The sequence below is a fragment of the Ovis aries genome, chromosome 6 (genome assembly GCF_016772045.2).
Source record: "Ovis aries strain OAR_USU_Benz2616 breed Rambouillet chromosome 6, ARS-UI_Ramb_v3.0, whole genome shotgun sequence".
Lineage (NCBI taxonomy): Eukaryota > Metazoa > Chordata > Mammalia > Artiodactyla > Bovidae > Ovis > Ovis aries.
This window is the reverse complement of record NC_056059.1, coordinates 42,237,344-42,251,957: the sequence shown is the minus strand read 5'-3', so window position 1 is coordinate 42,251,957 and position 14,614 is coordinate 42,237,344. Positions and strand designations below refer to the sequence as shown.

At 37.2% G+C, this 14,614-nt stretch overlaps 1 pseudogene; it reads right to left on the bottom strand.

Annotated features, from left to right (window-relative positions):
• Positions 1-13,558: 13,558 nt before the first annotated feature.
• On the bottom strand, positions 13,559-14,217 carry LOC101104829 (large ribosomal subunit protein uL1-like; annotated as a pseudogene).
• Positions 14,218-14,614: the final 397 nt, after the last annotated feature.

The window sequence follows — 14,614 nt, the reverse complement described above, 5'->3', positions numbered from 1 at the left end:
AGAAGGGAATGGCAATCCACTCCAGTATTCTTGCCTGGAGAATTGCGTAGACAGAGGAGCCTGGTGGGCTACAGTTAATGGGATTGCAAGGAGTCGGACATGACTGAACAACTAACACTTTCATTTTCTTTCTTTCACTAGCAGGATACCATACGTCTTCAGTCCTCTTGAAGAATGTTCTTAAAAATTGGCAGAATTCTTTAAATTATTAAGTAAATGCTAAACATCACATTTGATAAAACCTCAAAACATTTAAAGGTTAAATAATTGCTAAAAATTAATCAATCTTGTTAAATGTTATTTTGGTTATCTATTGCTGCCTGTACACTGCTCTGAAACTAATGGCTTAAAATAGGAATGATTTACGGTTCTGCATTTTTGAGCTGGGTTTAAAATTTCTGCTGTTGTTGCATGGGCTCATTCATGGGACTACAGATATCACTGGTCTCCCTTGCCATTCAGCTTCCAGTTGGATCTGGTCAATGGCAGGAACCAGTTCTGGATGGAGGAGAGAAAAGAAGGTGAGGTAGGGCTTGGTTTTTGGTCTCTGGCTTTATCCTTGCAGTACTGCTGTGTGGCCACAGCCCTTACTGGGCAATCTTCTACAATCACAGCTATTATCTCTGGGTTCTGGCTTCTGTCCCTTCCTTGTGCACTTTCAAGCTTAAAGGTGCTAATGATGCTCTGTTGTTAGCAGCTCTTCTTTACCTTTCATGTTGCTCACACTTTTATGAATTCTCCCTTGATTAAATTTGTTATAAATAGCCAGCTTGAATGTGCTGTTTCCTGGAAAAACCTTGATGTTTGGTACCTGTCTTAGCATTGGAAAAGTAAAGTTAACCAGAAAGATAAAAACTGTCTTCTGTTCTCTGGGGCTTTAGTCCATACCATGTCACATAAGTCGAATAAAGCAAAAAAGCTTGCATTTTAATAGAGGATGTGTAACCTAAACAGGATAAACAAAATCTATAGCAGTTTAGATAGTGATGTAGTGCTAAGAGTAGCAGTAAAATAATGAAGAATGAATGGGAGTTAGAAACTGCACAAAGAGGAATTTCAAAACTCCTCCTTAAAGTATTTGCACTAGCTAGAATTGGAAATCTTTGAGCAGGGAACTTTTTCCAACTTAGTGTTGTTTTCCTAGTGACTAGAATAGTAATAGCTTCCCAGACCTCTCAGTGGTAAAGAACCTGCCTGCCAGTGCAGAAGACATAAGAGACATAGGTTCGATCCCTGGGTCAGGAAGATCCCCTAGAGTAGAAAATGGCAGCCCACTCCAGTATTCTTACCTGGAAAATCCCATGGACAGAGGAGGCTGGCAGGCTACATTTACAGTCTATGGGGTCACAAAGAGTCAGACATAACTGAGCAGCACCCCCAGAATAGTGACTGATACATAATGGATCTTCAATAAATATTTGTTGATGGAATGAATGAGAGCACATAAAAACACATTCATTCATTCAAATAATAATATTTGTCAAATTCCTCCTTTGCTAAATACTCAGGATAATTTAGTCTTGGAAAACCCCAAATGAACTTTTTAGTCAACTCAAATAAATGTTAGAAGTCCTTGCCTTTGTCCATCTGACAGTATTACAATTTCCTTATAATGGATTTCATTTCTTGAACTTTTTATTTTCAGCACCTGCTGTGGGTCTCTGCACATAATGAAATAAGCGGTAAATTTAGTCAAAACTCTTACAAATAAATGACCCAATTGATTTTAACAATAACATAGATTTATTGTATTGATTCTTAGATAAGACAAATCTAGTTCAGGGTCCATTTGGAACCAGGCTCTTCATAAGCATTAGGTGTTGGGTTGTAAGCTTAATTTTTGGCTTTTCTTTATCCATGGGTGGTAGAAATTTGCTCTATACACAGCCTCAGGCCTACAGTTTCCTACTTTGTAAATGTCTGTAGAAAAATATTTCTTGCCTAAGAGTTTTATTAGCACATGTGGTTCAAACCACCTAAATTACTTGGACTTAGAGAAGGCCCTAAGAAAATTTGGATTTGTATTACCAAAAAGAGGAATGGATAGATGCTGGTCGAAAAAAGCAAGAGATGTTTCAGATACTCTACTAAAAAGCTTTATACTTTATAGATTAATGTTCTAGTTAAAACTCCTAATTTTAACTAGCTGGGAGTGGAAATTTTGGCTAAATTTCTTAGCAACAGTTTTTAAAATTTTCTTTGTTTATTTTGAATAAATTTAGTATAACAGAACAAATTCACTAAGCATTACTTCCACTTCTTTGAGGCTAATTGCTATTAGGAATACATGGAAAGTGTCTGTAATTATTGTGTCCTTTATTTCTATAAGAGAAAGGATGTTTCTAAGGTATTTGAGAACGATTGAAAATGTAGTTCTTTGGGTGCTTTTAAGTGCTTTACTGCTTTTCTTCTTATACTATTAATTTACGTAGCCAAATTATCACAGATTCTGAATTAATGAGGTGTTAGTACATATGCAGATGGAGTTATCTGGTTTGCTTTAGATAATCCTCAAGGCATAGTGTTCCCTCTACTGCTGGGAAAGTTGAGCAAATGTTTGTTGAACCAAAGAGCAAAAGTGTTGAAGATTAGCCCACTTATTTATTTAAATCATATAAATTTAGTTTGAAGCATAGCCATTTTTGTTGTTTGACTCAAGACAAAGTAGGTCTTATTTATTTTAGATCTCTTCCTTTAACCATAGCATTTCCTTACTGTCACTTGGAACAGTATACCTCTAAGTGTCATTGAAGTGTGGTCCCTCTACAACCACAAATGTGCGAAAAACCAAGGACAGAAATTGAGATTTAGAAACTTTTATACCAATTAAATACTTTTGCAAAATCCAAGTGTATCCAAGTGAATTAATCTTGTTGAAAGTGGTATAGGTCAGATCAGGTGGTTCTTGGACTCATGTAACAAATCACAGTGGCTAAGAGCTGCATTCTGATAATGCACAATGGACCATATTGTGTCACCACAATGCTGGACCATGTATCATTTGTAAAGGATTGAAAAAAAAAAAGGAAAACTTTGTCTTTCACCTCAGATCATTTGGAAAAAATTGTACCAGAAAACAATTGTTTGAATCAAAAAGCTACCAAGGCAGTGAAGAACTACTCAGCTCATATGTGGAAGAAGATAGCAGTATACAAGGCCCCAAATAATTCCAGCAATTTTTTACATGCAGTGTTTGGAACCCTCAAAATGTTATACAGGAATGTGAGGAACAAGAGAGTGTGGTTAAAGATGAAGATAAATGTTACTTAATATACTTAATGATAATCCAGATAATTGATTCCTTGGTTTTGGAATTTAAAATAGCGATGCTTAATATGTTCAAGAAGTAAGATAAAATTGGGAATTTTGTCAGAACTGGAGCATATTTCATACAAGTGCGCAGTGAAACGCATATAACTGAAAGATACAACAACTGTAATAAGAATTCAGTGGAGAGATTTATGAGCAGATAAGACTCAGCTCAGAAAGAAAATTAGTGAAATAGAAACTGGCTCAGATAAAAGTGAGCAGAATGCAGCAAGGAGAAGCAACATGACAGAGAACACACAGAGTATGAAGCGCGAGATAAAGTGGCAGGATCGGCATGTATGTAATTAGTCTCAGAAGGAGGGCGAGAGATCATGAAGCTGAATTATACGTGAAGATAAAATGGCAGTGAATTTTCCCAAATTGATAAAAGCTTTCAGATTCAAGAGGCACTGTGAATCTTAAGCTAGAAGAATATCAAATAAAACTACACTGAGGCACAGCACTGTCAAATGGCTTGCTGCTGCTGCTAAGTCGCTTCAGTCGTGTCCGACTCTGTGCGACCCCATAGACGGCAGCCCACCAGGCTGCGCCGTCCCTGGGATTCTCCAGGCAAGAACACTGGAGTGGGTTGCCATTTTCTTCTCAATGCATGAAAGTGAAAAGTGAAAGTAAAGTCGCTCAGTCGTGCCGGGCTCTTAGCGACCCCATGGACTGCAGCCTACCAGGCTCCTCCATCCATGGGGTTTTCCAGGCAAGAGCACTGGAGTGGGGTGCCATTGCCTTCTCCAGTCAAATGACTTAAACCGTGCCCCCCACCCCCCAAATTAAGAAAGGCTTTAAGGCATCTAGAAAAAATAAGGTTATCCTCAAAGACCAATAGCAGGTGTCTCAACAGAAGCAACGAATGAAATGAAATTTCAGACTGTTAAAAACCAAAAAGCTAAAAACCTACAGTTTCATACTCGGTGGAAATAGTCTATTTTCAGACAAACAAAAACTAGGAGAATTCATCACCAGTATGCAACCCCAGAGAAAATGAGAATATTCTGCAGGCAAGAGGAAAATCTTCATGGTTAGAAGCTCAGATGCAGGAAGATATGAAAAGCCAAGTGCAGGTAAAGATGTGCTTAAGTCTGAATAAATATTAATGGTATAAAACAATAGAATTTATTGTTGAGTTTGAAATACACAAAGAATTAAAATAGCAACAGGCATGAGTAGAGGGGTAAACAGAGACAAATGTTGAAAGGCCTTTGCATGTCCAGGAAAGGGAAAAATTCTTATTTATATTAAAATTTGATGAGTCAGGGGCAATAGTTCTCAACCAAGGGTGATTTTGTCCTCTCAGAAACATTTGGCGATCTCTAGAGACGTTTTTCATTGTCTCACAACTGAAAGGATGTAATTAACTTTCCATTGGTAGAAGCCAGAAGTGCTGTGAAAATCTTATGATGCACAACAAAGCCTGTCATGTAACAAAAGATCTGGCCAAATTGTCAATAGTTCCGAGACTGAGAAACTCTGATCTCGGGTTATCACTGAAGGATTAATTAGAACTTGATTCTTAAGCCAATAGAGAGGGAGAAAATGATATAAATAGTAAATTCATATGGAGGCCAAAAAAAGAAATAAAAGAGTAGGTGGGATAAATAGAAAGTAAACCAGATAATGGTAAATTTAAAATCAGTTCTATCAATAATTGTGTTAAATATAGATGGACAGATTCTCCAGCTTAAAATGGTTATATTATTGGGTAAAATAAGCACACATGTGCCAGTTACATTAAAGTGAAAGTGTTAGTCGCTCAGTCGTGTCCGACTCTTTGTGACCCTGTGGACTGTAGCCTGCCAGGCTCCTCTGTCCATGGGATTCTCCAGGCAAGAATACTGGTGGGTTGCCATTTCCTTCTCTGGGGATTCTTCCTGACCCAGGTATTGAACCCAGATCTCCTGCATTGCTGGCAGAATCTTGACCACTTGAGCCGCTAGTGGACCATGAAATAAAATGAACCCATAAAACACAAAGACTTAAATAATGTTGAATATGTTTCTTGCAAAATAAATGAATAAAAATAAAAACTGATTTCGGCTGTTTTGTATTGCTTTTTGGAAGCATTTGTACATAATAATTATTCTCTCTTTCTCCTTATCCAAACATGTTATTCAATGCCTTTTGGGGCCATGCCAGCCAGTAGTTATTGTAGACTCAATTTTGTGATGGATTATTGTCTTAATACCTCAGTAGATCATGAACTCCATGAGGGCAGAGATTAAGTTTGCTTTTTTTTATTTTTCTGCTCTAAACATAGTATCTGGCATAGTGTTTGGCACATTGCAAGTTTTCTCTATATAGGATGATTAAAAATATTTGAACTATTTCCTTATCCCAATAGTTCTCTGAGTTTTGGGTCTCAGATCCTTTTACACTATTAAAAATCATTGAGGTTCCAAAAAGCTTGTGTCGTTATATCTATGGATAATTTTCATATTCGATAATAAAACTGAGAAATTTAAAATGCCTTAACTGATTATTTAAAAAATAGTAAACCTATTAGGTGTTAACAAGTATTACATATAAAAGTAACTATTTTCAAAAAATATTATAAGAATAATATTTCTTACCTTTTCTACAAATCTCTTGAATGTCTGATTTAGTGGAATTCAGCTGGGTTCTTATAACTAAGGTTTTGAATCTGTTTCAATACATTATTTTGGTTGACATATATACAGAAAATTCTGTCTTACAAAAACTTGTAATTGGAAAAGTGAACAGTACTTTAACAGCCTTTTCAGAAATTGGTGGATGTTATTGTTTGATATTATACCAAAACTTGACAAGTAGTAGTTTCTTAAAGGTTAACTGTATTATGCAGTTGGGAAACATATCAACTTCTTGACAACAACAAGCTTCTGCATACTCTGTTACCTTAAAATCTATGTATATATTTTGGACTTTGAATGGATCTGTTATCCATGAATTTGGTGTCTTCGAAAATATTGATTCGTTGAATTGTGGAAGATCTTTCAAATGTTGATACATTCATTGTACAATACAAAAAAATACATTCATTAATATAACCAGTTTCATCAGGAAATATTGCAACATGATCAAATTTATGCATGCTTAGTTGCTCAGTCGTGTTTGACTCTTTGTGACCCTATGGACTGTAGTCTGCCAGGCTTCTCTGTCCATGCGATTCTCTAGGCAAGAATACTGGAGTGGGTTGCCATTTATTCCTCCAGAACAAACTTATGATGTTAGGTAAAAGTTTAAAATATTCTGATTTTCTTTTGAAAGCTCAAGTTTTAGCTTTGCAACAATGGTTGACAATTGTTTTCTTTCAAGTAACAGAATCACTTCATTCATTTTAAAGCAATATCTGCCAGATATTGAAAAGTCCGAATAATCATTGTAATCTATCAGTTATTAATTGCAAAGAAGAATGTGTTCTCTGTTATTTTATAAAAATAAAAGAATATGTTTTTTTATAAAAATAAAAAAGCAGATACATCAGCTTGCTACTCAAATAACCACACAGATACTTTTCATGGAAATAATTGTTCTATTTCTGTAGACAGAAGTATTAATGCCTATTTCCCCCTTTGTCAAATGAAAGATTAGAAAGATATGTGCTGAGTGATCAGGATTTCATAATATTAAAAATGTTAACTACTTCTGCAGGAACATTCTTAAAGAAACTTGCTCCCCCCCCCTCTTTTCATTTTTCTTCCTGTGAATATATGTCAGTGAAGAATAGAGTTACTGGCTAATAGTTTGGTGACTTGTCCTTAATTTCTGCTAAGTAATCAACAGTTATACTCACCGTTGTGTTTGCACCATTTGTAAAACTGCTGATGTGGTATAAGAGGAAAATGATTTTCACCTCATGAATTCCTTGAGAGTCTTGGGGGCTCCCAGAGTTCTCATAGACCGCATTTTGAGAACCAATGCTTTGCACATATATATCCAATGTAACCACTGAACTGGCTGGCTACTTGTCTCTGCATTTGGGAATATCTTCGCTAAAAATGCTCCTTTTTTCCAAATAAACTTATCTACAAAACAAAAATAGAGTTACAGGTATAGAAAACAAACATGATTACCAGGAGGTAAGGTGATAGGAGGGATAAATTGGGAGATTGGGATTGACATATACACAGTACTATATATTGGCTTGGCCAAAATGTTCATTTGGGGGTTTCCATTAGATGCTATAGACAAATCCAAATGAACCTTCTGGCCAACCCAATATATAAAATAGATGAGTAATAATGACCTACTGAAGAGGGAACTCTACTTAATATACTATAATGGCCTATATGGGGAAATAATCTAAAAAAAAGAGTGGATATATATGTATAACTGACTCACTTTGCTGTACTGAAACTAACAACATTGTAAATCAACTATACTCCAATAAAAATTTTTTTAAGTGTTCCCAGGTATAGATTCTCAAAATAATGCAAAAATAAATATCAACTGATAAAAAAATATCTTTCTCTCACTTCTGCCTTCTTGAACGTAGTTATATCCTCCCCAGGGCATGATGCATTGGCTGACCCTCAAAATAGATGTGGTCACTCCCAATCTGAGTCTTGACACTGTTTTGAACATGTGTTATAATTTCATATCGCATAGGCTCTAGTTGTGCCATCACTTTTGTATACAGAACATTTTAAAGAAAGGATGCTGTGTGCTATTTATGTTTGAAAACGACTTGGTGCCTGAGAAATAGTTCTGGACATGCTGTCTGCCCCACATAAATATTTGTATGTTGAAATGAATTAAAATGAATGAAGTATGATTTCACTAAAACTCATGGAATTATCTCCAGCGGATTAGATTAATTTTGCACGCCTGTATTTGCTTTAAGATAGTTACTTTTATCATTTACCCTAAAAAATAGAATTAGGATGATTAAACCCAGTGAACTGAGAGATTTAATCCAAACTTGATAGTTTTGGCAGAGACTGAATATTCATTCCTTCACTTGCTCCTTCATTATTCCTTCATTACGTTTATGTCTTTTCCTATTGGGAACAGTGTATATTTTAAATTATTTTTCTTAATTGGAGTACAATTGCCTTACAATGTTGCTATTTTCTGCTCTACAACAACATGAATTAACTACATGTGTACCTATATATCCCCTCTCGCTTAAGTTTAGTTTTTAAACAGAGATTTATCTAGCACTTACTATGTGGTAGACATAAAAATGCAATGGGGAATAAAACACAGAGCCTCATCCAAAGGGCTTGCATTCATTCAGAAACTGTCTTATAATCCCTTACCCAGTGTAAGTATTTCTCTAGGTATTTGCTGAAGGGAGTTCCTGCCATTATAAAGTATATATAATGTAATTCAAGGGACACGTAAATCAATAAATCAAAATACAATGTGTTAGACACTGTTACTGAAACAGGAATAATAGACAATGGCAGTTCTGAAAGGGAGCGTATATAATTCTATCTGGAGAAGGAAATGAGAGCATCACCATTGAGGTAACCTTTGAACTACATTTCAATGACAGGTGAAGAGGGAGACAAGGATAATTCTTGCAGAAACTAATGACAGAAAAATGAAATCTTGATATAGCTTATTATGTTCATGGGATGAGTAAAGTCCGTATGACTAGTACCAGGGAATATGTGGAAGAAAGGAAGTAGGAATATAGTTTGGTTTCAGATTGCTCAAGGCCAAGTTAGTCACACTTAGGAGTTTGCCTTTTATGTAAGAGCATCATGCAGACTTTTACCAATACTAGTGATGTGAATATCTCTGCTTTTTTTGGTAGATCAATCTGATGACCAAGTGGAAATAGTGAATGTGGGTTGATAATGTGAACAGAAGGCTCCTTAAAGCAACCTGGCACAGTTTTAAGTCAGAAATAGTGAAAACTGGAACTGACGTATTACCAGCAAAGAATGAAGAGAAAGAGGCAGATTTGAGAGACATTAATGACAGACATAGAATTGATGTGATTTGGAAATTATTTGGATTGCAAGATAGAGGTAAAAGTGGAGGATAACACAAATATTTGTACATTGGGAAATTAGAAAAATGGAGGTGCTATTAACGAAGAGCAAAAATATAAGAAGTGGAATTGGTTAGCAAGATGGGGAGAAAATGTCCATTTTAGATAGAAGCTGGACCTTAGAAACTGATAGTCCTGTGTCCCAACCCTAGCTGGTCAGACTTTGGTGTATGATATTTTTATTTAATCTATAAAATGGAAATGCTCGTTTTGTCCTTACCCAAAGAGAGGTCTGGCTTTTGTTTCTATCTCTGGAAGGTAATTTCTAAACCTTCAGCTCTCAATAGGAGTGTTGTTGTTCATGGCAGCCCCCTTGATCTACATCTAATAGAGCATGTTAAGAAGGTGACTCATGGTCAGTTCTAAATGAGGTGGATAAATCTGGAGCCTATCATACAGAGGGAAGTAAGTCAGAAAGGGAAAGAAAAATACTGTATAGTAATGAATATATATGGAATCTAGAAAGATGGTACTGACTCTCCTACATGCAGAGCAGCAAAGGAGACACAGATGTAAAGAACAGACTTTTGGACTCAGGAGGAGGAGGAGAGGGTGGAATGATTTGAGAGAATAGCATTGAAACATATACATTACCATATGTAAAATAGATGACCAGTGCAGGTTTGAGGCATGAAGCAGGGCACCCAAAGCTGGTGCTTTGTGACAACCCAGAGGGAGGGGTTGGGGAGGGAGGTTTGAGGGGGTTCAGGATGGAGGGGACACATGTATACCTATGGCTGATTCATACTGGTGTATGGCAAAAAGCATCAGAATATTGTAATTATCATCCAATTTAAAAATTACGAAGGTGACTCATGATAGACCGCCTTGGACCACTTGGTATATCAGTCAATCAACCATTCCAAGATAATGAGACCCCAATAAAAATTCTCAAGAGTGAAGCTCAGGTGATCTTCTCAGATTAACAATATTTCATGCATCTGGCCAAACATGATTGTTAGCAGGGTAAAGCATCTTGAAGATGCTGGGAGCTACAGAAACCCTCTGAGACCCTACTCTATGGCCCTCTTCCTTCGACTGATTCTAGTTGACTTCCTTTTTTTTCTGTGATAGTTCATATCTGTGACTATAATAGCTCTCAGTGAGTTCTGTGAGGCTTCCTAGGTGACCATTAAACCTGAGGTGGTTTTTGGGAAACCCCTGAACTTGCAGCTGGCATCAGAAATGAGGGTGGTTTTTATATGAAATCCTTCCTCTAACTTTGTGTTTGTATCCTAACTCCTCATAGTTGAGGTCAGAAGTTTTGGGTAGACGTGGCAGTCAGAAAGCTGTATCCTTAACCTCATAACTGGCATAACTCTAGGTACTACTAGACTTGTGAAGATTAACTCATATATTCCACAAATATTTGCACAAACTATAGAGCAGTCATGGTGTGTTGCACCAGAGATAAAGCAATGAAGCAGCCTTTGCCCTCATGGAGCATAGAACCCAGATCGAGTGATGTCATGTATGTGTGATGGACTGAATGTTTGTATCCCTCCAAAATTCATATGTTGAAATCCTAATCCCAAATATGATGATATGAGGAGGTGGGGCCTTTAGGAGGTAATTAGGTCATGAGGATAGAGCCATCATGAATGGAACTCAGAGATCTCTCTCAATCCATTCTGCCATGGGAGGATACCACAAGATAGCAGTCTGCAGTCCAGACCAAGTTTTGGCCCACACCAACACTTAACTATACTGGCACCCTGATCTCAACTTCCAGCCACCAGACTGTGAGAAACAAATTTCTGTTATACTTAACCAAACCAGCCTGTGGTGCTTTGTTATAACTCAGTTCAGTCACTCAGTCATGTCCGACTCTCTGTGAGCCCATGGACTGCCAGGCTTCCCTGTTCATCACCAATTACTGAAGCTTGGTCAAACTCATCGAGTTGGTGATACCATCCAATCATCTCATCCTCTGTTATCCCCTTCTCCTCCTGCCTTCAATCTTGCCCAGCGTCAGGGTTTTTTCCAATGAGTCAGTTCGCATCAGGTGGCCAAAGTATTAGAGTTTCAGCTTCAACATCAGTCCTTCCAATGAATATTCAGGACTGATTTCCTGTAGGACCGACTGGTTAGATCTCCTTGCAATCCAAGGGGCTCTCAAGAGTCTTCTCCAACGCCACAGTTCAAAAGCATCAATTCTTCAGCACTCATATAAATATAAATACTAGTGTCATCATCATCTAGATGCCATTTTGAATTCATGAATATAATGAATTCATATCGAGAGGATTTTTAGACAGAGCTCTTGACTCAAAAAACAAAAGGTCTCTTCAAGCTCAAGGGAAAACAAAAGATCCTAGAAGAGAAGAAGCGTATTGTTCCATACCTCCTTCTCACCTGTAATTGACAGTCTATGGCTGAAATACACAATCTGAAGTCATCCAAATAACAATTTATTCCTAAGAAGGTACATAACAGAAACCCAAAAATGATGCTTCATTAAAGTATTTGAAGCCAACAGGAGAAACATGCACAGAAAAAAGAAAAAAGCTCACCAAGAGCTAATATGAAGTTATATCTTATTTTTCTCATAAATTATAGCATCACTAGATTAGAATATGTTGCAAGTACAAATACTTCCTTGGCCCCAGGGATCTTGGGAGTGAATATAAACGCTGTTTTTTAACATTCGTAATGAGCATGTTGGGGCTTCCTGTGGCTCAGATGGTAAAGAATCCACCTGCAATGAAGGAGACTGGGGTTCAATTCCTGGGTGGGGAAGATCTCTTGGAGAAGGGAGTGGCTTCCCACTCCAGTAGTCTTGTCTGGAGGATTCCATGGACAGAGAAGCCTGGCAGGCTACAGTCACGGGGTCGCAAAGAGTTGGATACACCTTAGCAACTAATGCATTTACTACTTTCCCTTTCAAGGGGCATATTAGCAAGAACACATTTTCTGAACGTCAGATGAACTTTTCTGTTTTGAAGCACTTTAGTATCCATTTCTGATCAGTTTATAAATGGCATGCACAAAAAGAAAGAATTATATGTTTCATGCTCAAACACAGCACAATAAAAGGTAAGCCTAGAGAAAGGAAAGCGTGGGCAAAGCTTCAGGTGAAATTGATTTTTGCAGATGACTTGTGACTGGGAAGAAATGTAAATTTGTTAATTTAAACAAACCATGTTGTTCACTCTGGTTTCCTAGCACCCATATTGCAAAATCTTATAATAGGCCCTCAGATGTCCTTATGCAATGGAGAGAGCTAGAAAGATTTTATTTCTTTAGATAACAAAGCATGTTCTCCAAGTGACTGCTGTGGAAAATTGACTAGAGCATCCATAGTTGGTCTTGCCCTTTCCTCCTCATCTTCATTTGTTTCTCTATTATTAAATAATATTTCAGCCCCAGTCAACAAATGATCCAAGTATGAAAACACTCTCAGATTTTGTCTTATGTAAAAAAACAAAGCACCTCAAAGCACCTCTTCAAAACTTATTCTTTAGAAATTGCTGGAGAACAATACTGGGACAATCTATAAATAAGTAGATGAAACATCTTTTTCATTCCAATAGTACTGGAAAAGGTAATGATAACATATTTTTGAAAAGACTGTGCAATGAAGACTATATTTTCAGCAAACTGAAGCATTATATATGCTAATAAAGACAAAAACACTTAGCATTTCCCATTGTATTCAGCTGTCTCAGTCAGCCCTAAACATTTTAATGAGTACAGGAAGAGTGTAGTGAAATGAAGTTCTCTGCTTTGCTTTATGCCTACTACTAAACTTTTCAATTACAGAAATGGTCTTTGTAAGGTTTTCTCTGCTGTGTAAACTTACATATCTCAGTGCACAGATTGGCTCCATTGAAACTGGACTGGATGATAAAAAGTAGGAAAATATTTAAAATGCAGAGTATCATTATATTAATATTTTTGTTCAAGAAACACTTATAACAGGGGATTGTATTAAATTCTACATTACGAAGACAATTCAAAAGTGGAGACCTTAAGTACCATAGAGTCAAATCCTTACTAGGAGGTGAGTTCTCATGGCCTGATTTCATGCCCATAGTCGGAGAACTAGAATCAAAGTTTCTCAAAATAACAATAGTTTCAGCTTGAATAGGTACAGCTCACCACACTGCCAACTTGTATCTTACAGAATTGCTTTTTAGTTTTATTTAAAATATTATAATATCAAAAATTCATGTTTTTCTTCACATTTAAAAATTTTAAACAGTATCATTTTAAGGTTTTTTTTTTTTTTTTTTGGAGTATAGTTGAGTATGGTTTATTAAGCTATGTTTAGTACAGATGGTGGGGCTTGCCCATGGTGCTCTTAATGTACAAGGTCCTGACTTTCTGACAGTTTTTCTGAGCAATGACATCAGGAAGTTGACAGCTAAGTGGATGGTGTACACAAGCTCATCATCTGTCATCTTCACGTGGCCAACAGCCACTGCCAGACACAGCACCTTCTTCATCTGGAACTTGATCATGGACTTCACTTCATCAATTTTGGCCACCATGTTCTCATTGTGGGTCAGCGAGGAACGCAAATTGCCAGCCTTATTCAGGCCTGGGCCCAGGATTCTTGGGATCTGCTTGATCAGAGACTCTGAAGCCAAAAAGGCATCATATTTCTTGGCAAGCTTCTTGACCAGTTTCTTGTTCTTACTGAGTTTCTTCAGCACCTCAGTGTCCATGTGGGGGATATCCACAGCCTTGGCCTCATCACAGTGCTGCTGGTACCCCAAGACACATACAGAGAACTTGGGGAGGGGAGTGGACTTAAGCCTGATGGTGCCCGAGAAGCATTTGTCCTTCTGAGGGTCATAGTTCTTCTGGCTGATCCATCATCTCCAAAATCTTCCAGCGTTTATGCTGATTCCTGTGCTGACTTCCTGCCATGCCTCATAGAGGGTGTTGCAGGAGACTTTGCTGCTCATGGTTCCTCACACTGCAATAACCGGAAAAGAGCATTTTAAGGTTCTATCAGAGTAAGATTCTTTTTTCACACACATCTCTATCCATACCCACACATACCCATAAGAAATAGTTTATGTTTTTGTGGGATATTTTTTGTGAAAGTGTTAGTTGCTCAGTCGTGTCCAACTGTTTGTGACCCCATGGACTGTTACCCACAAGGCTCCTCTGTCCATGGGGATTTTCCAGGCAAGAATACTGAAGTGGGTTGCCATTTCATTCTTCAGGGGATCTTCCAGACCCAGGGATCAAACCTGGGTCTCCTGCATTGCAGGCATATTTTTTATAAGCACACTGCAATAATCTTTGATGACCAAACTTAAAATGTTATTAAAACTGATTTTTAATAATTTAAGAAAA